The 24,487-nt window shown below is 38.7% G+C and overlaps 1 protein-coding gene across 3 annotated transcripts in view; it reads right to left on the reverse strand.

Annotated features, from left to right (window-relative positions):
• The window catches only part of LOC115220875, a 187,274-nt gene that overhangs the window by 92,495 nt on the left and 70,292 nt on the right, over positions 1-24,487 (reverse strand). The window contains exon 2 of one of the 3 annotated variants that reach the window (XM_036510407.1): positions 13,675-13,790. The exons of the other annotated variants lie outside the window; for them this stretch is intronic. The gene's annotated coding sequence lies outside the window, so the exon portion shown is untranslated. The remainder of the gene's footprint in view (positions 1-13,674; positions 13,791-24,487) is intronic. 3 annotated transcript variants of the gene reach the window in all.

Consider the following 24,487-nt stretch of genomic DNA (forward strand, 5'->3'; position numbering starts at 1 on the left):
AATCAAGCTACTTACCACACAGCCACTCTTGCACCTATTGATGAAGTTACTACATGTTCATCATATCATCATCATTACCATACTATCATCACCATCATCAACAAATCATTATCAGATCATCAACAAAGTCTCTATTGGGACATCATACTACCACCATCACCACTGTTGTTGTTGTCCCTATACCAATGTGGGAGACCTGGATGTAGTTACTCCACACTTGCCAGAGACAGCAGCCAAATAGCTCCCACATCACACGGATTTTTTGAAAAAAATATATTTTAGCAACAGAGACAGTATTAATACCAACAGATAATATTTATCCCCATTTAATGATCTGATAGAACAAACTACTGCAGTCTAGTTTGTTCTGAAAGAACATCCACTTTTAAGTTGGAATAAATATTACCACACTGGCTTTGTCTAGAAAAACACCCAATAACAATCATCACAATGATAGCAATAATGATGATGATGATGATGATGATGATGATGACGACAACATCGATGGCAATAACAATAAATGATAAAGCTATCATAACTCAAAGCAATATTGAAAACAGAACCAAATAAGATTAAAAAATTAAACCAATAGACCCTAAAGTATAAGATACATTTCAATTTTATCTTTTTCTTTTTTGTGTGTGCCAAACTCTATACTCCAACATTTCCTGATTGGTTTCATATAATATACTTACAATCTATACTATTCTCTTATTTGTTGCCAAAAATAATAAAAAAAAGAAGAAAAGAAAAGAAAAAACTTGACACTTTAGTCATCCTGCTAGCTTCAAATTTCTACAGACATTCAGTAAAGTGTCTGAAACTTCTTTACTTTGCCAAACCAGGAACCGTCTCAGTCCACAACTGAGCTTTTGCAATCAGATTAAAATGGATAAGGTAAGCTTTATTGATAAGCCTTTGCCAATGCAGGATTGTAATCTGAAACCAGCATCATGAAGCAATGTGGTGTTTGCTTGACATTAGCCAACACCACAACATATTCTTATTCACACAGATTTCTTCACAAAGTAATTTTCATTTGATTCACCATTTTTTTGCATTCAGTTTCTCCCCTCTCTCTCTTTCCCCCCACAGAATTATCTTCACTTTTTTCTTCCTCAAACACACACAATATTCCATCTCTTCACACACACACACACACACACACACAATATTAACTCATGCTTTTCCTCTCACTCATCACACACAATACCCTCACTCGAAATTCCACCCCTTCCCTCCTTTCTTTCACACAATTCCAATGAGTTCTTACATAAGCATAAGGGAGAGAGGAGAGATTAGTCGACCAAACTGACCCCAGTATTACACTGGTAAGTATTTGAAATAAATAAATAAAACTAAACAACTTCAGAAAGAATATTTTACTGTCGGCTTATCTTTCGAATTCTTCAAAAATAGAACTGGTAGAGGCCAGGGAACAGAAGAAAGAAGAAGAAAGAAGACATGCACCCAACACCAGAGATGAAGACACCTCCGAAAGGAGGGGGAGTGCCACGTCAAAACGGTAGAGGAGTAGGGGCCGAAACCGGACATGGTTCCTCCTGATGATGTCTTGAGCTAACTGGATCCTATAAAGGAGCTGTTGTGGTAGCAGACCATGAAACACGGTTGCAATTCCTTCCTTATATATATAGAAAAATGGCAGTTTGAGGGATGATATAAGAAGGAGTGAGGGGAGAAGAATCAGCATGAGGAGGAGTTAGTAAAAGGAAAGAGAAGGGTGTAAATGTCATTCTTTACTCTTTATCAGAATATATATTGAAGTACAGAGCCTTTGTTTCAATTAATTTTGAAATAATGAAGAATTTAGTAACATAACTGTCCTTATTAACCCTTTTGATATCAACCCACCTGAGACTGGCCTAGGGACTATGATACAAATTCCATGTTTGAACCCTTTAGCATTCAGTTTACTCTGTCAAGTGTAATGCTATAATTATTCAGTTTTGAATTAATCATGCATTATCAAGGCTGTGAATGTTTATTTTTAGAACGATATTTTAGGCTGGGTGTGAAAGGCTGGATCTATTTCTTTACTGCCCACAAGGGGTTAAACATAGAGGGGACAAACAAGGACAGACAAAGGGATTAAGTCGGTTATATCGACCCCAGTGCGTAGCTGGTACTTAATTTATGGACCTCGAAAGGATGAAAGGCAAAGTTAACCTCGGCGGAATTTGAACTCAGAACGTAACGGCAGACGAAATACTGCTAAGTATTTCGCCCGGTATGCTAACGTTTCTGCCAGCTCGCCGCCCATTTTCTGGAAAGGCTGGATCTGGTCAGTTTGAATGTAAAACAGGGAGAATATTTTGTGCTGGATATGACAAGTTTAAATGCTAAAAGGTTAACCCTTTCGTGACCAACCCGGCTGAAACCGGCTCTGGCTCTGAGTACAAATGTCTTGCTTTCATAAGTTCTGAATTAAAATCTTCCATCAAACCTTAGTCACAATTTATGTCCCTAACACTAGCTGAATGATAACTAAGTTATTTTAGCAAATTCTTTGTTATATTTAAAGTAATTGAAAGAAACACAAAGCATCTCAAAATAAATACAGTAATGAAAGGGTTAAAGCGATCTAAATGAAAGCCTTCCACCAAAAGTCCATGTTAATTCATGTTCTAAATCCAAGCTAAGCAACGACAAAGTCATCAAAATCAACTAAAACAAAGGCAGTGTATTTCAGAAAAAAAATATGGTAACGAAGGGGTTAATCTGGTATTTGGAACATAAATTAACAAGAAATTTTGATGGAAGGTTTTAATTTAGATCACTTTAAAACAGGAAGTTTGCATTATGGAATCAAGGGCATTATCAGTCTGGTTGGCATCAAAAGGGTTTAGTATAATTCCATTCTTTGATCCTTGATAAACAACCCACCTGAGACCACCCTTGGTTCTATGTAACGAACTTCCCATTTTAATTTGATCTAAATTAAAACCTTTGAAAAAAAAATCTATGTTCCAAACACTAAATTAATGAAAGCGAACTTAATTTACAAAGTTCATGATTGTTTCCAAAATTAACTGAAACACATGCGGTGTATTTCAAAAGAAATATGGTAATATAAAAGAGTTTTAAATTCTTTGCTTTTCCTTCAAATGTGATAGAAAAGCATGCGCTCTATGGAATATAAACAAGCTTTGTAAGAATTATTAAAAAAGAAATATTAACATAAAAACATCTTTTTTTAGCTGTTCTAAATTTGTTCACATAAACTTTAAGACAAATGTCCAATTAAAAATAATTATAAGAATAATTACTAGAAATCTCAAATGTAGAATATATACTTATTTCATGAGATCCAGATGGATGAAACACAAAAATGAATTCCAGCAGATTTGAACTCAGACCTTCACGTGTTCAAGCTAAGTATCTAAAAGACATAATGCAATACTAGTAATTCTACCGTTATAATAATAATGGTTTCAAATTTAGGAATGAAACTGGCCAGCAAGTTTGAGGCGGGAGAGATAAGTGGATGTCATCGCCTCCAGTACTTCACAGAAATATGTTTATATATGTATGCATCTATGAGTGAGAAAGAGACACTATGTGTGTGTGTGTGTGTATGTGTGTGTATATATATATATATGCACATGCATGTAACTGCTTGTGAGTCTGTATGAATATCCTGCAAATTCATGGTGCATAATTTTACAGTGTAAGTAAATATATGTGAGGTCAGAAGTACTTTTGTTTAACCAGGCAATATATATATCACCTGTCTCTGATAATCTAGAATTGATTTTACTGATGAATGACTATTATCATTAAAATATCAGTGCCCAAGAATTGCTGGCTTGTGGTATTGTGTTGAATAGCTGTTATCATGTGTAGGACAATTCCAGTTGTTGGCTGAATCCATTGTGAAGATTGTCCAGCCACCTTTTTATGGCCTAGACGGGAAAAGCAGTTTTTATATATCTGATGACTTTGACAAAAAAAAAAGTTGTGTGGGAAATCAGATTGAAATTGCTGAATTGAAAACAGACAACTTTGCCCTTGGCCAGGGTTCTCAACAACTTTTTTCAAGTTCAACTTGAAAAGGAAACTAAGGATGGAGAGAGAAGTGCAGTCTCCCACTGAATTTATTGAAAGGCAGATGAGAGTGATGTGTCTTGAGATTGGACGGGGACAACTGGAAAAGACACTTTGCCTTCAGGGGTCAGAAAGAATATGCTTTTGTAGGGTTTTTCTCTTGCTTTGATTACAAAGGACTCAAAATAATGAGATACTGAAACCCATCCAACCCATGCTAACATGCAAAAGTGGATAGTAATGATATTATATTCATAACTTAAGCTATATTTATAACCCCACATTACAGTGATAATCCTATGTTCATAACCATCACTACACCCTAACCCTCAGTATATTCAAAACCAGCTCTGAATTCATCACCCACACTTAAGCTATCAACCCCCATACCTTTATGTAAATTAATTGTTCTTGGGCATAAACTTATTTGCATTAAAAAAAAGGGAAACCAGTCAGTTCAATTCTCATTGCAAGCATCCAAAAAGACCCTCATCGGTCTTTTTTGCTACAAGACTAAATACATATAGACATAAATCTATACATTTATCTCTTCATAAACCACTATACTGTTTTGTTGGTAATTTTGTAAACATGTGAAGAAATACAGGGTGCAACAGAAAAAAACAAAACACCATATTTTACGTGCAGTTGTGGCACTAGTAAGGTTAACCCTTTTGTTACCAATCTGGCTGAAACCGGCTCTGGCTCTGAGTACAAATGTCTTGTTTTCATAAGTTTTGAATTAAAATCTTCCACAATCTTAGTCACAATTTATGTTCCTAACACTAACTGAATGATAACCAAGTTATTTTACTAAATTCTTTGTTATATTTAAAGTAATTGAAAGAAACACAGAGCATCTCAAAATAAATACAGTAACGAAAGGGTTAAGGCGGTGGTAATGGGATCATCATATAGCTCAAGTATAACCCCTTTTTTCTCTTAGTTACCATCATGATTCAAAAGGGTGCTCACTGTACATTTGCTGCAGGAATGTTTACCAAAATAGGTGAATCTACAAAATGTGCAAATTTTTTTTTTTTTTTTTTTGCAGCACCCAATATGTTTACAACAAAATAGGCTGTTCATTTTGTGTTCACATCATCCACTGCTGACAACAAAACAGTAATAATAAAATTAGTTCTGTTAGTTGCTCATTGGTCAGTGTCAGTTTTGAGTGACAGAAAACTTTAATTACTTAAAAATGCCTTGGGCTTCTCTCACCTCTGACATCTTTTTCTAATCATTTTGTGCAGTGTGTAATATATAACACAAGACAGGTGACAGAAGTCTCCACATTGTCACTCAACCTTCTAGATATAGCAGCAAAATCTGCCTAAAATTACACCCTACAAGTCTTTATAAATATGTGTGTGTGTGTGTGTGTGTGTGTGTGTGTGTGTGTATAATACAAATAAGAAAATGGAGAAACAAGTTTAGCTTGTTCATCAACTTTCGGATATTAGAATGTTGGATTATTTATTAATCCAACATTGTAATATCCGAAAGTTGATGAACAAACTAAATTTGTTTCTCCATTTTCTTATTTGTATTATAAATTTACGGCAAAAATATTTCTTTACCTTCACCCATTTAATACAATAAATAAGTTAATTGCATTGCAATTAAAAACATTTGTGTATTAAGAATCTGGGTACTTTACCAACAGTATATTGGATAAATACTATCCCTTAGTGGGTTACACCCATAACCCCCAACTTACTTTGTGTTATATATATATATATAGGGTCATCCCATAAATAATACGGGTTTTTTATACTTTTTGACTTTTTAAAATTAAGATAAAGTTCTTTTCTAATCTAAAATATATTCTCCTTCATTTTGAAAAATACTCCTCCAGTACTGTTCTGGTCTCGTCAACAGGTTTCATATATTCTCCAGCCATATGATTTTGAAGGCTGCGGAATAAATGATAATCAGATGGAGCAATGTCTGGCAAATATGGTGGGTGGGGGCATCGTTTCCCATTCAAAATACTCCAGCCTTTGGAATGTCATCCTCGCTGTATGTGGCCAAGCATTATCCTGATGGAAGAACATCTTTCATCTTGAAACCAAAGATGGTCGTTTTTCTTCTAGAACTGACTTAAGCCACTCAAGCTGCTCGCAGTAGATCTCCTTTGTTATCATTTGGTTTAAAAGTTCAAAGTGGACTAAACCTTTCATTTTGAGGAGAAGAGTTGGTCGATTACATTAACCCCTGTACTCAACTAGTATATATTTTATCTACAGCAAGAAGCCAAATCTATTATGGCCACTTCTCTCATACTTTCACCTCTTGCAAAGCTGATTCCTAATCTTCTGTAGCCCCACTCAGTTGAACTCACTAGTGCTGGCGCTACGAAAAAAAAAAACCCACCCAATACTCACTGTAAAACGGTTGGCATTAGAAAGAGTATCCAACTGTAGAAACCCTGCTAAAGTAGACATTAGAACATGACAGAGTCCTTGGACTTGTCAAATCCTGTCAAATTGTACAACCCATGTCAGCATGGAACATGGATGTTAAATGATGGTGATGATGACAATGATAATTTTGATGATGATTGGATTGGGGGAAAAACACCACCACTCTCTTTACTCTTTTACTTGTTTCAGTCATTTGACTGCGGACATGCTGGAGCACCACCTTTAGTCGAGCAAATCGACTCCAGGACTTATTCTTTGTAAGCCTAGTACTTATGCTATTGGTCTTTTTTGCCAAACCGCTAAGTTACAGGGACCTAAACACACCAGCATCAGTTGTCAAGTGATGTTGGGGGGACAAACACAGACACACAAACATATACACACACACATACAGATATATATATATATATACGACAGGCTTCTTTCAGTTTCCAAATCCACTCACAAGGCTTTGGTCGGCCCGAGGCTATAGTAGAAGACACTTGCCCAAGGAGCCACGCAGTGGAACTGAACCCAGAACCATGTGGTTGGTAAGCAAGCTACTTACCACACAGCCACTCCTACACCTATAATTTTAAGTTTGTTTCTCCTTGCTTGAATGAATATGAAATGAAATAACAAAATTATACAATGTATGTCAAGAGAGGGACAGCTACATAGGGCCAACCTCAACATCCCAACAGATCTCAGATTACAGTGGTTATCACGCATATGTGCCCTCTCCAAAAACCTCTTCTAGTTCCTGACCTATAACTGCATGTTCAGGATGGAACTCATTCAGCTGAATCTAATTTTCAGCAAATTTACAGAAATGCAGCACTCTCTGTCACGACTTTCACCTTCCTCTTTGTGTAGCACTTGAAAACACTTGATGAGGGCTTGGCTGTAGAGAAAAAGACCCACCTCAACCTTCACAGTCCTGTCCACTTCCCTATTACTAATTCTGCCATAGCCACTAGACTTGCTAAAGACAATTTCAAAATCCTTCCTGGAAATAAAATCCAAATATCAGTAGCAACTTCTTTAGACTATTTCTGTTAAGTCCTATAGCCAAAAGGAACATAGGAACACCATTTGATGTCTTCTCCTTCTTCCATTAAGTGAACACAGGCCAAAAGAGTCACAAGAAGTCCCTCTTTCACCAATCTACCCCCCTCCACCCTCCTCCACACACACAAAGAAGTATTTAGGCTCAGCATTACAAATACCAACTCTCAGAACTTGAGTTCAAATTTGCCTCAAGTATTTTGTTAGGTAGTATAAGTATACTTAATTCTTACATCATCTAGATATCAAGAGTATAGGTACTATCTCAACTGAGAATGAAACCCAAAACACCAACTATATATATAAAGCTGAAGTTGTCTGTGTATGGCAGGTTTGGTAGCCTTCAACTAGCACTATCTCCTCCGAGACCCTGGGGTGCAAGTTGACCAAAATTGAGAGTATGATAGAAGGTTTCAAATCAGACCATGTTAACACCAAAAATTATTTACATCAAAAAGGTGCTTTTTTTCTATGAAAATCCCTATTTTTTACGATTTTTTTACTGCTGTGTCGCCATTTTTCAGTGTATTTCAACCAGAAAAATGTTCGCTTAAAGAGAATAAGAAGCTACATAATTCCAATTCTAAAGGGTCAAAACAAACCCGAGCAACGCCGGGCAATACTGCTAGTATATATATATATATATATGTATTAGATATAGATATCATCATCATCACTTTAACATACATTTCCATCCTTGCATGGATTACACAGAATTTGTTGGAGTAAATTTTCTATGCTTGGATGCCCTTCCTGTCACCAACCCTCATCTGTCTCCAAGTAATGTAACAATTTCACAAAAGATTAGAAATGAAAGGCACAGTTTCTATGAGAGTGAAGTTAATTTACAACCATGCAATATTGAGACAAGGAACCAAAAACACACACATGCAAGCACGCACACACATATATATACACAATGGGCTTCTTTTAGTTTCCATCAACCGAATCCACTCACAGGGCTTTGGTCAGCCTGAGGCTACAGTCGAAGACACAAGCCTAAAATGCTATGCAGTGGGATTGAACCTGAAAAAGTGGTTGGTAAGGAAACTTCTTAACTACATAGCCAAGCATATATCACTGTGTGTGTGTCTGTGTGTGAGAGAGAGAGAGAACCTTTTACATGATAATTCAATTAGTAAATCAGTTCACTTAAACAAATGGAAGGGCTCGTTGATCATTCTCAATGGGATAGTGTCACATTATCCATCATCTTGAGCGGTGAAGTGGTGTGGGACAGTTATTGCACAAGTGACACACTACAAAACACAGCAACACAACTTTACACTGCAGGAATTACAGCAATAAAAAATTACACTTTAAATAAATCACAAACTACTTTAAGTGTGTCTTATTTAAGGTCAAATCTGTCATACCAAACGATAAAATCTTAAAAATTAACTTCTGCAATCAACAGATGATATTGGTCACATTGACAGACCCAGACTTCAACCTTGTTCCATCTGAATTGTATTGTTAGATATGAAAATTAAGACTAGATTGTATGATACAGAACAGAACTATGGCTGCGTAGTTAAGAACTTTACTTTGCAATGATATTGTTTTGGGTTTAGTCCTACTGCACTCCACCTTGAGCAACTATCTTTGATTACACCATCAGGGCAGGCCAAAGACTTGTGAGTGAATTTGGTAGACAGAAACTAAAAAGAAGCTAGTCAAACACACACACACACACATATGTGGAGAGAGACAAATATGCATAAATACACACGCACACACATATCCAATAGTCTTCAGTACAGTTTCCATACATAAAATGTCAGGCTGTGTGGTTAAACCAGGCTATAGATTAAGATCATCAGCCAAAAACAAGAATTATCTCTCTAACAAGCTTCCATACAGTTTTCCATCTACAAAGATTCTCAAGGCTTTAGTCAATACAAAGTTACAGTAGAAGATCCCTGTCTGTCTAAGTGTCATGCAGTAGGATCAAACCCAAGTGGGAAGTAGGGGGATTGAACCTTGAACATAGGACCATACAGCTTTAAGGATAAACTTCTTAGTCACACAACCATGTTTGTGCCCACGAAAACACCTCTTAAAATAATTCACCTCTAAAACCAATGCCAATAACAGGAGCAATCAATCACCTGACCACTGGAGAACTTCCTCCAGTCCATAATTGGGCACTGTAGACAGTTAGGTGTGCAACTAGCGATGGGATGTTGGGGCTTTCATCCAGCAACAGCTGAAAGCCTCAACATCAGCTAAATGCAAAGATAAGGTTAATAGTCCTTCAAAACTTATGCTCTGCCCACAAACATATTAAACTACTTAGAGTAGGTTTGAAGCTACAGCTTGGAAGTAATTAAAAGACAATACTGCCATGACCACCACCACTCTGTCCACTTAGTTATTACTCTTCAACTCTGAAGTGTTTCTATATACACCTACTAGTGTGCTTTATTGTTGCTATGACAATCAAATGCACACATACACACACCCAAAATATATATACACTCATTAACACATCCATGTGTGTTATATATTCTACACTCCTTTTAATACATCGACATATATATATATATATATATATATATATTACACACAAACACACCCTTTAACTTACATCTATATATAACCACTTCCTTTAATATGCCCATACCCGTACCTATGTTGTTCCTGGCAAAACTGCTGGCATGGCTGTCTGGTTAAGAAGTTTTCTTTCCACCTACACAATTACAGGTTCAGTTCCACTGTGTAGCACCTTCAGCAAGTGTCTACTACTAAGGACCCAAGTTGACCAAAGCTTTATGACTGGACCTGATAGATGAAATTGAAAGAAGCTCGTCCAATCCCACCCCTTTTGCAGTCTGCACTCCCCACTCCCATTCACCTTCCCACACAATCTTACAAACCATCCACCCACACATCCACTTTTTGTGGATGTGTGTTGTTAGCAAGTCAAAGTGCCCAGATGACCCCACAAGACTTGTGCCTTGTGGGGCCATTTGGGCACCATTATCTGTCTTGCAGCTCCTACTGGTCATTTTCTCTTCTCCCTATCCATTTTTTTTTTACATACAAGATGTGAGTAGCCATGCAGATCCCTCTGCAGGGACCTGTTCTGCCCTGCTCCCACATAATAATTCCCACATCCCCTGACATGAAACTGACCACCCACCACCTATCCCAGGGCTTGTAGTCTAGCACCCCAGGCTAAAAAAGTCTTCACCCACGTAAGGTGTTGTTATCTGTTTGGCGGGATATGAAAGGTTTAGTCCAATTTGAACTTTTAAACCCAAACCAAACAATAACAAAGGAGATCTACTACGAGCAGCTTGAACGGCTTAAGTAAGCATTAGAAGGAAAATGGCCATCTTTGGTTTCAAAGCAAAAGATGTTCTTCCATCAGGATAATGCTTGGCCACATACAGTGAGGATCACATTCCGAAGGCTGGAGCAGTTTGAATGGAGAAATGATGCCCCACCCACTATGTTCACCAGACATTGCTCCATCGGATTATCCTTAATTCTGCAGTCTTCAAAATCATTTGGACAGAAAAAACCTGAATTCTGTAGACAAGGTCAAAACAGTACTGGAGTAGTTTTCATCATAGACAAGTGAATTTTAGAAGAGGGGCCTTGCAAGTCTACCAGATTGATGGAAGAGCATTGTAGAAAATGAAGGAGAATATATTTTAGATTAAAAAAGAACTTTATCTTAATTTTGAAAAGTAAAAGAAGTATAAAAAACCCACATTATTTATGGGATAACCCTATATATATATATATATATATATATATATATATATATACATACATACACACACACACACACCACACACACACACACCACACACACACACACACATATATATATATGTGCATATATATATGCACACAATCACTCATGCATTTAACACACCTGTACACTTCCCCTTATAAGCATATGCCCTTTAACACACACACACATGCTCTTGAAGATACCAAAATATTAACATATGAAACAGCTGTTGAACATCATCACCTACCGATCCACTGACCATGTCATCACTTGCTCACAGGGTTTGCTCTGGCACCTCATCACTACCACCTTTATTTTCTTCCTAGTTATTTCCACCTACCCTTATGTAATGCAGGATAGCCATGCATCTTCTCTATTGCAATACACCTCTGCTTGCCCCTAACACAAAACTGCCTCTCCCTTGTTTCAAACACACCCATCTTCCACCCTACTTAGTTGAGGAGGCCTTTTTCCTTTTCCTGTCTTGCAAGTTACTAGTGCTGGTGGCACAAAAAAAAGCACCCAGTACATACAGTAAAGTTGTTGGTATTAGCAAGGGGCATGCAGTGATAAAAACCAAAGCAGACATTGGTGACCAATACTGCCTTAAGGCTAGTCAGATCTTGTTGACCTATTTCTATAAGGAACAGACCACCATATATATATATTTCTTTACTGCCCACAAGGGGCTAAACATAGAGGGGACAAACAAGGACAGACAAAGGGATTAAGTCGATTACATCAACCCTGTGCGAAACTGGTACTTTATTTATCGACCCCGAAAGGATGAAAGGCAAAGTCAACCTTGGTGGAATTTGAACTCAGAACGTAACAACAGATGAAATACCATATAAAAGAGATGGCCATTCATCTTTGTCTAGCGTTAATTTCTTTCGGTTAGTGTTTCTGTTACTGTCCAAGTGTCACACCTTTGGAACAGAACTGTTTCAATATATGCTTTGAAAAGTAGCAGTTTATTTGTATCACTAACCAGACGTTTGTAAATAAAGTAAAGTTTAAATCATGTTACTGTCTATGCTGCTAATTAGTGCATTTGTCCAAACGTTCTCTGCCAACACATCCAAGATAAGAATCTGTGACAATAAGCAGTTAAGTTCTTAAATTGGTTCGTGTGTGTGTTTTCAAAGAATTCAAGTGATCAACAATTATTACTTGGCTTTTAAATTATTGATTTTTAGAGCTACTTCTACCACCAATGCAGTTCTAGATTTGGTTAGCTGTCTTTGACATGCCAACAACACTTAAAATGGTCGTATCACCAGTAAAAGCAAACAAAGGCAGTTTTACAATATGAAGTCAAGTGAATGGTTTTCTGAAGGTGTAACCATATTCTTAGAGATATAGGCATTATGTAATCCAAATTATGACAAGGAAGGTGCAAGTGTGTCTGCTTGAAAACATCTCAGATTAATTAGCTGCCAGAAATATCACTAATATTTTTGGCATCAATCAAGTTAATGAACATTCCTTCAGTTGTTTTGGTGACAAACACTAAGACAGTATACAAAGGCTATTCCCTCTGTTACCTTCTTTCTGCAATTTTTTACAAGCCACCATTTTGTTGGCTAGGCTAAATACAGTCAAGTTCACTACATCTTCAACATTTGAATTCAGAACGTAAAGACCCAGAATGAATACCACAACACACTTTAACCAATGTTTTGACAATTCAGGCAACCTATCATTCTGGATGGGTCATTATTTTATCGACGTAGGAAGGATGAAGGGCAAAGATGACTTCTGTGGGATTTGAACTCAGAATGTAAAGATTCAGAATAAATACCTATTTCTTTACTACCCACAAGGGGCTAAACACAGAGAGGACAGACAAACAGATTAAGTTGATTATATCGACCCCGTACAGATGAAAGGTAAAGTTGACCTCAGCGGAATTTGAACTCAGAACGTAATGGCAGGCGAAATACTGCTAAGCATTTCACCCGGCGTGCTAATGTTTCTGCCAGCTCGCCGCCTTTATTTATTCAGAATAAATACCACAACACACTTTGTCCAACACTGACAATTTAGAAAACACACCGCCCTGGACATTATCTTATCAACTTCGGAAGGATGAAAGCATGACCTAATGATTAGAGTGCTGCACTCGCAATTGCAAGATTGAGGTTTCGATTCCTAGACAGGGCGTTGCATTGTGTTCACGAGTAAATCACTTCATTGTACATTGCTCCAGTCAGGTCAGCTACAAATGAGTAACCCTTGAATAAACTGGTCCACCATTCAGTGAAAATATTGTTCTCTTTGTCACTTACATGCCATGGGAACCGAGTAATCAGCCGAGTCCTAAAACTCAAGACAGTAATGTCCAGGGATTGATAATAGCAAAAGATGAAGGGCAAAGGTTACCTCGGTGAGATTTGAACTCAGAATGTAAAAGAGCCAGAATAACCACCAAAACACAGTTTGTTCAATGCTTCCAATAATTTAGACAACCCACCATCCTGGACTTTGTTCTATCAATCCTACAAAGTTGAAAGGCAAAGATGACAGTGAAATTTCAAGTCACAATGGAAAGCGCCAGAATAAATACGACTGTAACAATTTTTACCAATTCACCAACTGATATGGTTTCAAATTTTGGCACAAGTCATTAATCAGTTTCATTTTCTGAGTTGCTTGAATGGATAAGGAGAAACTGCATAACAACTACCAACACTGAATAATAAATAATGTCAATTTACTCCACCTCTTGGTATTGAGTTCTTTGTTTTTATATTTTTAGTTTATTCAGTTAATTGCAATTCAAACTAATGAGAGCCCACAATCACCACACACACACACACACACACACACATACACACACACACAAATACATATGGCAACTAACAGTTTAGATTTCCAATGAGATGATCCAGTAAAGAGGGATAAAAGAAATAATCCGCTGTCATTAATCAAAGACATTAATTCCAACAGGATTATTAAGGGATCGTTGTCATCACCATCACTCTCATCATCGTCATCATCATCACTAACAGCACCATCAGTACCATTGTCAATATGACAATCAACACTGCTATATCATCATCATCATCATTATTACCATCAATATCATAACTATTTTATGAACCATCATGTCATTGGTCATAGATTTCCAACAGGCCAATTGCTGGTTCATCGTTTTTGGTGACAATAGTAACAAGGAAGTAATCGTGTAAGACAGAAAGAAAAATACCACAAAAGTATTGTATTTTTGTTCAACACAATAAGTTGTTTTCTTGCTGGCATGTGTATCTTCTGTAGATACACTGCTTAATATTGTACAAATGAAAAAGGAGTGCTCCTTTCATGCTGGTATAGGTTAGATACTGCTCTCTTAGATGAATTGGAGGACTAACTCTAACTCTTAAATTCCATTTTTGGCATGGTTTCTATGATTGGAGGACCTTCCCAACACCACCCACTTTGCATGGTATCACTGGGTACATTTTATCATGCTATCAGCACTAGAGAGGGAGTCATTTTCTTCGTATTACTAAAGGTTTCTCTTGACTGTATGTTGTCTCTGCTTGTAGGGTTATGAAGACCTTTTAGCCTTGTTGAGGACATGACAGCTCTCCCTCACTCTCTTTCCCTGCACCCTCTCCCTCTACTCCCCCCTCTCTGGCCGATGCCAGCACCGCCTCGACTGGCTTCCGGACCGGTGGCACATAAAATACACCAACCCGACCGTGGCCGTTGCCAGCCTCACCTGGCACCTGTGCAGGTGGCACGTAAAAAGCACCCACTACACTCATGGAGTGGTTGGCGTTAGGAAGGGCATCCAGCTGTAGAAACATTGCCAGATAAGACTGGAGCCTGGTGCAGCCTTCTGGCTTCCCAGATCCCCGGTCGAACCGTCCAACCCATGCTAGCATGGAGAACGGACGTTAAACGATGATGATGATGATATATATATATATGTGTGTGTGTGCACATATATCCTCTGCAAAATATATTGAGCAGAACTATAAAGCAGTCTTATTGCAGGGTTGGAATAGAACAGGTTTCAAAAAGTAAGAGTATGATTTAAGGAAGATTTTAACTGCTATTTTGTAGTAAGTTAAGCAACCTCATTTATGCTGCTTTTGTTGGCGTAAGAGGCAAAGTTACTTCTTGTGCATCTGCTGCACACGTAAACAATAACAAACAAAGAATATCAAACTTCAAAGACAGCAATTCTTGTTTCTAATTGTGTCATAGACAACAGATGTTCAACATACTGACATGCCATACAAAAGGGGTTTGTGAAAAGAATCTGAAGTTATGGAAAGAGAGAGAGAGAGGTGTGTGTGTTTAATATTTTAAATCAATGTTTTATAAATTTATCTGACAATGGGATGATGGATTTGTGGGAGCAGAATTGTTTTTTGTTTTTTTTATGGATGAATGAATACCTCTCCCTGCCACAAACCATTCAGTCTTGAAGTAAAGGAATGTACCTTACTTTTGTTGTTATTGTTTTTCATTCAGAATGTGGCCTGCTCTTGTTTTTCATTCAGAATAGGTATTATGTTGATACCATGATCAAGTCCACAACTTACTTCTTTATTGCCCACAAGGGGCTAAACATAGAGGGGACAAACAAGGACAGACAAAAGGATTAAGTCGATTACATCGACCCCAGTGTGTAACTGGTACTTAATTTATCGACCCTGAAAGGATGAGAGGCAAAGTCGACCTCAGCGGAATTTGAACTCAGAACGTAACGGCAGACGAAATACGCCTATGCATTTCGCCTGGCGTGCTAACATTTCTGCCAGCTCGCCGCCTTATCAAGTCCACAACTTGTCAGTACATGAATACTTTAGTGTTACAACCATTCTGCTTCAAAATATACTTTATAACACAAACACAGGACACACTGACACACAAACATTCGGATAAAACTCGTGATTCATTTCATTGCCAATCATTCGTATTTAACAGTAAAGTAATAGGTGGTGCTGGTCATGGTAGTGTTGTATAAAATTGGGTGAGCTGTGATCTAGCAGACCAATGTCACATAGACAGGTGACTGAATGTTTAGGGTTGATCCACAGGTCTGTTTTTCCATGTATGCCAAATTTTTGTCTTGTTCACAATATTACACAGTTTGACATACAGTAGTGAATTGCCATGGTACACGGTGACAGTCAGGACTTGGTACAGTTTGAGCATAGTACAACAAGAGGTCTATTTTGCCTTTCATCCTTTTGGGGTCGATAAATTAAGTACCAGTTGAGTACTGGGGTCAATCTAATCGACTGCCCCTCCCCCCACCTCCCCAAAGATTTTGGGCCTTGTGCCTAGAGTAGAAAGGAATATTGGTAGTGATGATGGTGATACTATTAATGCTGCTTAGCCCCAGGTCAGCTCAAATCAAAGGCATTCAAGCAGTGTCTGTCATCTATAATATTTTTTTTCAGGCAATATATACCCAGCACTTCATTATATAATGTGTCCTTCCTTATTTCGAAAGACAGTAGGGTGTGATCTGAGAGTCCCCTATGCTTGTTTGATGATGTGAATTGCTGCTGTTGTTCATATTCTTCTGGTGGAGGTGGTGGTGGTGGTAGGTTAGTGATAACAGTTTCATTGCTATTGTGGTGGTGTTCATAAAAATAGTGGTAGTAGTAGTAGTGGTGTGGTGGTGGTGGTGGTGGTGGTTGTAGTTGGAGTGCTGATGATAAAGGTGCTGCTGTTGATGACAGTAGTCATAGTGATGATGTTGATAGTGATGGTGCTAGTAGTAGTAGTAGTGGTGGTGGTGGTGATAGTAGCAGTAGTAATGGTGGTGGTGGTAGTAGTAGTAGTAGTAGTAGTAGTAGTAGTAGTAGTAGCAGCAGCAGCAGCAGCAGCAGTAGTAGTAATGGTGGTGGTGGTAGGGGTAGTGGTACACAGGTAGAAAAGAATCAAGTTCACTCCTGAACCAAACCCAAAATAACAAAAGCCCAATGTTTCTCTCGTTGCTGTACAGCCTCTGAATGTTTTCACTAAACATTGTTTTATCATAAATAAACATCAACATTGATTACACAATCAATCTCAAGGAGAATCAGGTCCAACACAACGGAGATTTAAATATCACTTTTTAACAACAGCTATGGACATGTATACACACAGTCATGCACGTGTGTATTATAGATGCATGTACACACACACACAACGTTATAAAGTATATTTTGAAGCTGGCTTCATTCATCCTCAATGCTGCATATCTCACAAATGCCGACCAGACCTGGCGATTTGAGGCTAACGACCGCGTGATCTCCAACCACTCCTTATTCCAGCGGCAAACGCCGTAGATATGGGGGCCTAGGTTGGGTTCCAGATCAGCCTTGACTGTCATCAGCCAGGTTTTTCGTTGTCCACCACATCGCTTTCGCCAACCCTGAAGGGGAGCTGGGGCAATTGCTTCATAAATGAATTCACCTGGTTGACGACGGAGGGCATGACCCAGCCAATGCAGACGTCTCATTAGGATGACTTGTCGGAGGGAGGTGATTCTGCACTGGTGTCGCACCGAATTGTTGGAGAAAAAGTGATGCCATCAGACATGAAGGATGCAGCATAGACAGAGGTGATCGAAGGCAGTGTGTGTGTGTGTGTGTGTGTGTGTGTTTGTGTGTGTGTGTGTGTGTGTATGTGTGTGTGTGCATTCATCATTTTAGTGTCCACTGTTCCATGCTTGGAGGGGTCAGACAGAATTTGTTGAGGCAGATTTTTCTACAGCCCAATGCCCTTCCTGCCATCAACCCTCACTTGTTTCCAAGTAAGGTAATACTTCCGTGGTCAGGCATTTTTTCCACTGATAACTGCTCATTTACAACTATCACGTGATGTTGAGATAAGGCTATACACACACACACACACACACACACACACACACATACATGTATATGATAGGCATCCTTCAGTTTCCATGTACCGAATCCATTCACAAGGTCAACCCAAGGCTATAGTAGAAGACACTTGCTCAAGGTGCTGCATAGTGAGACTGAACCCAAGATCACATGGTTGGGAAACAATTTCTATGCTTGTGTTTCCATTTTCGAGCGTGGCCATTGCCAGTACCACCAGACTGGCCCTCGTGCCAGTGGCACTTTAAAAGCACCCACTACACTCTCAGAGTGGTTGGCATTAGGAAGGGCATCCAGCTGTAGAAACTCTGCCAAATCAAGATTGGAGCCTGGCGCAGCCATCTGGTTCGCCAGTCCTCAGTCAAATCGTCCAACCCATACTAGCATGAAAAGTGTACGTTAAATGATGATGATCACAAACACACACACACACACACATACATAAGTGACATGCATGAGACTCTCGGTCCTTGAGTCACTTTTGTAACTTTCTGCTAATTAAAAAAAATAAAAAGTATTTACTCTCTCTTATGTATTGAGTGCTGTTTCTCTTGTTTGTTTATCCCGTGTGGTTAAGAAGCTTGCTTCCCAATGATGTAGTTTTGGGCAAGTGTCTACATTAGCCTCAAGCTACTCAATGCCTTGGAGTGAAGTTAGACAGAAACTGAAAGGAACCCATTATATATATATGTGTGTGTGTGTATTCATTTCTTGACACCATGTGGTGATTGCAAATGAGCATCTCTGTCACGACTGGCCATGGGGAAAATATTTCTTTGCTTGAAACTAGAAAAGGTGGCAGGGAGGATATCCAGCTGTCGAAAATATGCCACAAATTCTATCAGACCCTACAAGAATGGTAAAGTAGAACATTAAAACAATGACAAAGATGGTACACATTAAACAGGTTTGCCATTTAGTAGTTTCTTCAGATTGTAACTTGAAAGATTAACCCTTTCATTACCAACCTGGCTGAAACCGCCTCTGGCTTTGTAATACACATGTTTTGTTTTCATAAGTTTTAAATTAAAATCTTCCACCAAACCTTAGACACAATTTACGTTCCTAACACTAGCTTAATGATAACTAAGTTATTTTACTAAATTCTTTGTTATATTTAAAATTAATTGAAAGAAACAGAGCATCTCGAAATAAATACAGAAACGAAAGGGCTAAAATTTTAGCATATTAGAATGAGACATGACTGTGTGTGTGTGTACATGTGTATGTATGAATGAATGAATGTATGTATGTATGTATATATATATACATACACACCGTACTTTAGATATAGAATATGTTAACAGATATTTAGCTAACAGTGCATGTATAGATGGATGTAAACAACTCATCTGTAAAATATATATTACAAATAAGTAAGATACTAAGATATACACAGTTGAGGTGTTTATAGATAAATAAAACATTGTATCGCTTCATAGTGTATGTATAAATATTTCTTACCATGAAAAGTTATCTACATGTTTGTATGCACATGTGCATGCACATACACATGCATGTATGTATTCATGTATATGTGTATATACATGCATGTATGTATATATGTATATATATATGCATGTGTATATGTGTGTGTATGTATATGCATGTGTATGTGTGTTTGTGTGTGATCACCGTCACCCTCATCAAACGGAATTCTGACTACCAGATATAAATAAATGTAGGTTACTCTATCGGTAACCTCAAACAGGTTGATAAGGAGTTGGTGTTTAGGTTCAGTCCGAAGGAACTGATCTGATGGGAGATACTAATTTACCGCACGCACACGCACACACACACACAGTTATTAATCTGCCTACACACACACACTCTATGACAATCTATTTCCTGTAAATATTCCCAGATGATCGTCAGCTGAACTATCATCTCCCTCCATGCCCCCCATCACTTTCCCAGAAACTAGAAGAGAAAGAGGCGACTGAAGTATTGAGACTGCAACTGAAAACATACAACAAGAGGAAGTACAGTGTTAATTTACCTGCTAGAAACAGCAGCCAAATCTCTGTCAATCACACTCTAATGTCTTGAAAAAGAGTCACAGTAAATACAGTAAATAATGCATTCTGGAGCACACCATGTTGAACAACATAGACAGGATGGGCATGGTTGGAATATATTTCGTCATAAATCTATTTCATCAGGGTTGCCTTGCAGCAAAATAGCAACAAACACTGACAATGATTGAGCATCCTGAACAAGATCTGAACTCACAATCAGACGTGGCCAAGTAGTTCAGATGTTTATTTTGTAATCTTGAGGGCCTGGGTTCAGTCCTACCTCGAGGCATCTTGCTCAATATTTTTGCCCCATAACATCATGACTGAAAGTGAGTAGACAACAAACAAGATGAGGACAAATATCTGTCAAATGTAAATAACACTGAATGTATTTTATTGTATCACTGGCATTAAACAGGATATCATTATTTGAAAGTCAGTGAGCTGGTGGAATTGTTAGAGCATCAGACAAAATGCCTCACGGTATTTGTTCCAGCTCATGTTCTGAGTTCAAATGACACTGTGGACAACTTTGCCTTTCATCTTTTTGGGGTTGATAAAATAAAGTACTAGTTGAGTCCTGTGATCATTAGATTCGACTAACTACCTACCCTTAAAAGTGCAGGCCTTGTGCCTAGATCAGAAACCATTATTAATAAGAGCAGCCAGAATCATTAGAGTGTTAGGGGGAGAAAATGCTTAGCTATATTTGTTCTGGGTCTTTGCACTGAGTTCAGATCTCCATAACAGCAAGTTTACCTTTCGTCCTGTCCATCCTGTAAAAATCCTTAAACAGATTCATTGCCAAATAACAATTTTATACAGAGCTAATAAAATTGCTATTTCTAATAATAAATTTATTCTTTAAACCCACAAAATTGTAGGAGAGAGTTAGGGTTTAGTTGATATTGCCACTCCATCTATAGTTGACAGGTTCTTTATTTTATTTACACAGGAAGGGATTTGAAATGAGAACACAACACAAGAAATAACAAATACCACAAGGCATTCTGTCTTCGCTCTATCAATCCTATCATTCACAGAAAATCAGTTCCATAGCAATGTTAAATTCTTCTTCCTCTCACATTTCCAAGTTTTCTTATTTATTGATTGTCAGGCGATGCTAGTCATACTACAATTACGATATAACTCATTGATCTTCCAAGAATTCCATCGGAGATACTAAATTCTAAAATTGTCGACACAGTGTGGGGATTTGATTGGTTTGGCTTATTTTTTTTATTTTACATATTTTCTTTACTTTATATTGTTTTGTTTTTCTTTTTGCATTATTTTTAATCTCTGTATTATATTAATACAAGCATAGCTGTGTGGTTGAAAAGCTTGCTTCCCAACCATGTGGTCTTGGGTTCAGTTCCACTGCCCAGCATTTTGGGCAAGTGTCTTCTATTATAGCCTTAAGCCAACTAAAACGGTACACATATGTACCCCAAGTCTTGACATCATGTGATGGTTTAACCCTTAGTATTCAGACTATTCTGTCAAATGTAATGCTTATGTAATCAAATTGTTTTGAATTAATCATGCAAAGACATCGTAGTATTGAAATTGTGAGGATGTGATTGCTTATTCTTAGAATGACATTGTAGGATAAGTGTGCAAAGCCAGATCCTGGCAGTTTGAACATAGAACAGGTAGAATATTTGGGCCAGATATGGCCAGTTTAAATGCTAAAGGGTTAAACAAGCCTCACCATCATACAAGCGATGTTTGTCTCCAGTCTTCCATGCAAAAAAAGTCTAGCCACAAGAAATTATTACCTTGTATGGTAACAGGAAAGGCATCTGGTCATAGAAAACCTGCCTCAGTGAATTCCATCTGACCCATGCAAGCATGGAATGGCAGACATTAAACTATTATGATATGTTAATGTATTTTTTTACTGTTTTTAAACCTATTACCAATTTATGATTATCAATAATAATTATCATTACTATTAACAATTGTGATTAAATGATGATCATTATTAATATCAGGGGACCTGTGGAAGAGGTAGACCCAGGAAAACCTGGGTCGAGGCGGTGAAGCACGACCTTCGAACTTTAGGTCTCACCAAGGAAATGACCAGTGACCGAGACCTTTGGAGGTATGCTGTGCGTGAGAAAACCCGGCAAGACCAGTGAGAAGAGTCAAAATCAAGATCAAACCAAATTGAGGTCGATCAACATCAGGGCCCCCGTGCAGGTGACACGTAAAAGTACCATCCGTTCATAGCCGTTCGCCAGCCCTGTCTGGCCCCCGTGTAGGTGGCACGTAAAAGCACCATCCGTTCGTGTTCGTTGCCAGCCTGGCCTGGCCCCCATGCCGGTGACACGTAAAAGCACCATCCGTTTGTGGCCGTCTGCCAGCTCTGTCTGGCCCCCGTGCCGGTGACACGTAAAAGCACCATCCGTTCGTGGCCATTTGCCAGCTCTGTCTGGCCCCCGTGCCGGTGACACGTAAAAGCACCATCCGTTCGTGGCCGTTTGCCAGCCCTGTCTGGCCCCCATGTCGGTGACATGTAAAAGCACCATCCGTTCGTGTCCGTTTGCCAGCCCTGTCTGGCCCCCATGTCGGTGACATGTAAAAGCACCATCCGTTCGTGTCCGTTGCCAGCCTCGCCTGGCCCCCGTGCCGGTGACACGTAAAAGCACCATCCGTTCGTGGCCGTTTGCCAGCCCTGTCTGGCCCCCATGTCGGTGGCATGTAAAAGCACCATCCGTTCGTGCCCGTTGCCAGCCTCGCCTGGCCCCCGTGCCGGTGACACGTAAAAGCACCATCCGTTCGTGGCCGTTTGCCAGCTCTGTCTGGCCCCCGTGTTGGTGGCACGTAAAAAGCACCATCCGTTCGTGTCCGTTGCCAGCCTCGCCTGGCCCCCGTGCCGGTGACACGTAAAAGCACCATCCGTTCGTGGCCATTTGCCAGCTCTGTCTGGCACCTGTGCAGGTGGCACGTAAAAAGCACCCACTACACTCACGGAGTGGTTGGCGTTAGGAAGGGCATCCAGCCGTAGAAACACTGCCAGATCTGACTGGGCCTGATGAAGCCTTCCAGCTTCACAGACCCCAGTTGAACCGTCCAACCCATGCTAGCATGGAGAACGGACGCTAAATGATGATGATGATGATGATGATTATCACTATCATCACTGACAGGCAGAGTCCATAAGCAATATTGCTGAGTAAATCTGAATCCGCTTTTGCCCATCCAGGTTGATAAAACAAGGATCAGTCAAGTACTGCAGTTGCCAGAATCAACTATATCACTTCCCTGCGAAAAATTATAAACACTTTGATTTTTTAATCAAAAAGGAGTGCCATGCCTGTAACCCATTCCAGGACCTCCAAGACAGGTAGAAGGGAAGAAGGAAGGTATCTGAAAATTATTACCCCAGTATGGCCACATTTCAAAGATATATACTTGTAAAAGTGGTCAGCTGGCAGAAACGTTAGCACGTCGGAGGAAATGCATAGCCGTATTTCGTCTGCCATTACGTTCTGAGTTCAAATTCCACCGAGGTCGACTTTGTCTTTCATCCTTTCAGGGTCGATAAATTAAGAACCAGTTACGCACTGGGGTCGATATAATCGACTTGACCCGTTTCTCTGTCCTTGTTTGTCCTCTCTGTGTTTGGCCCCTTGTGGGTAGTAAAGAAATAGATATATACTTATAAAAGAATAAAAGAAATACCAAAGTGAAATGATATTGACCGCTCCCACCTCAAATTGAAACCCAGTCAAAGTAATATATTCTTCCTACTTTAGATACAAGGCCTGAAATTTGGGGAGAGGGGACTTGTCAATTAGTGCTCAACTAATACTTATTTTATTTCTTCAGAAGAGTGATAGGCAAAGTTGTCCTCAGCACAATTTAAACTCAGAATGTAAAGATGGATGAAATACTGCTAAGCATTTTGTCCAGCATGCTAATGATTCTGCCAGTTCACCACCTTATTAATTATATCAATAATCATTTCTAATTTTCATCTCAAAGGAATATATTAATTATACTAAAAATAATTACAAATTTTCACCTCAAAGACTATCAAAATTTTTCAGAGGGTGATGGTGGGGAACTAGTGCTACTAATTTAATTGATTTGGGGTATGGGCAAAGCTATGTAATTAAGAAATTCATTATGTAACTAAACAGTTTCATGTTCAATACCACTGTATAACATCTTGGGCAAGTATCTTCTATCATAGCTTTGGGTTGGTCAAAACCTTGACAATAGGATTTGGTAGATAGAAATTGCATGAAAACCCATCCAAAGCAGCAGTTCTGCTCTTGGTGGGGTAGATTTAATTTGTCACTCAGTCTAATA

This window comes from Octopus sinensis, linkage group LG17 (assembly GCF_006345805.1).
Source record: "Octopus sinensis linkage group LG17, ASM634580v1, whole genome shotgun sequence".
In the NCBI taxonomy this organism is placed as follows: Eukaryota; Metazoa; Mollusca; class Cephalopoda; order Octopoda; family Octopodidae; genus Octopus; species Octopus sinensis.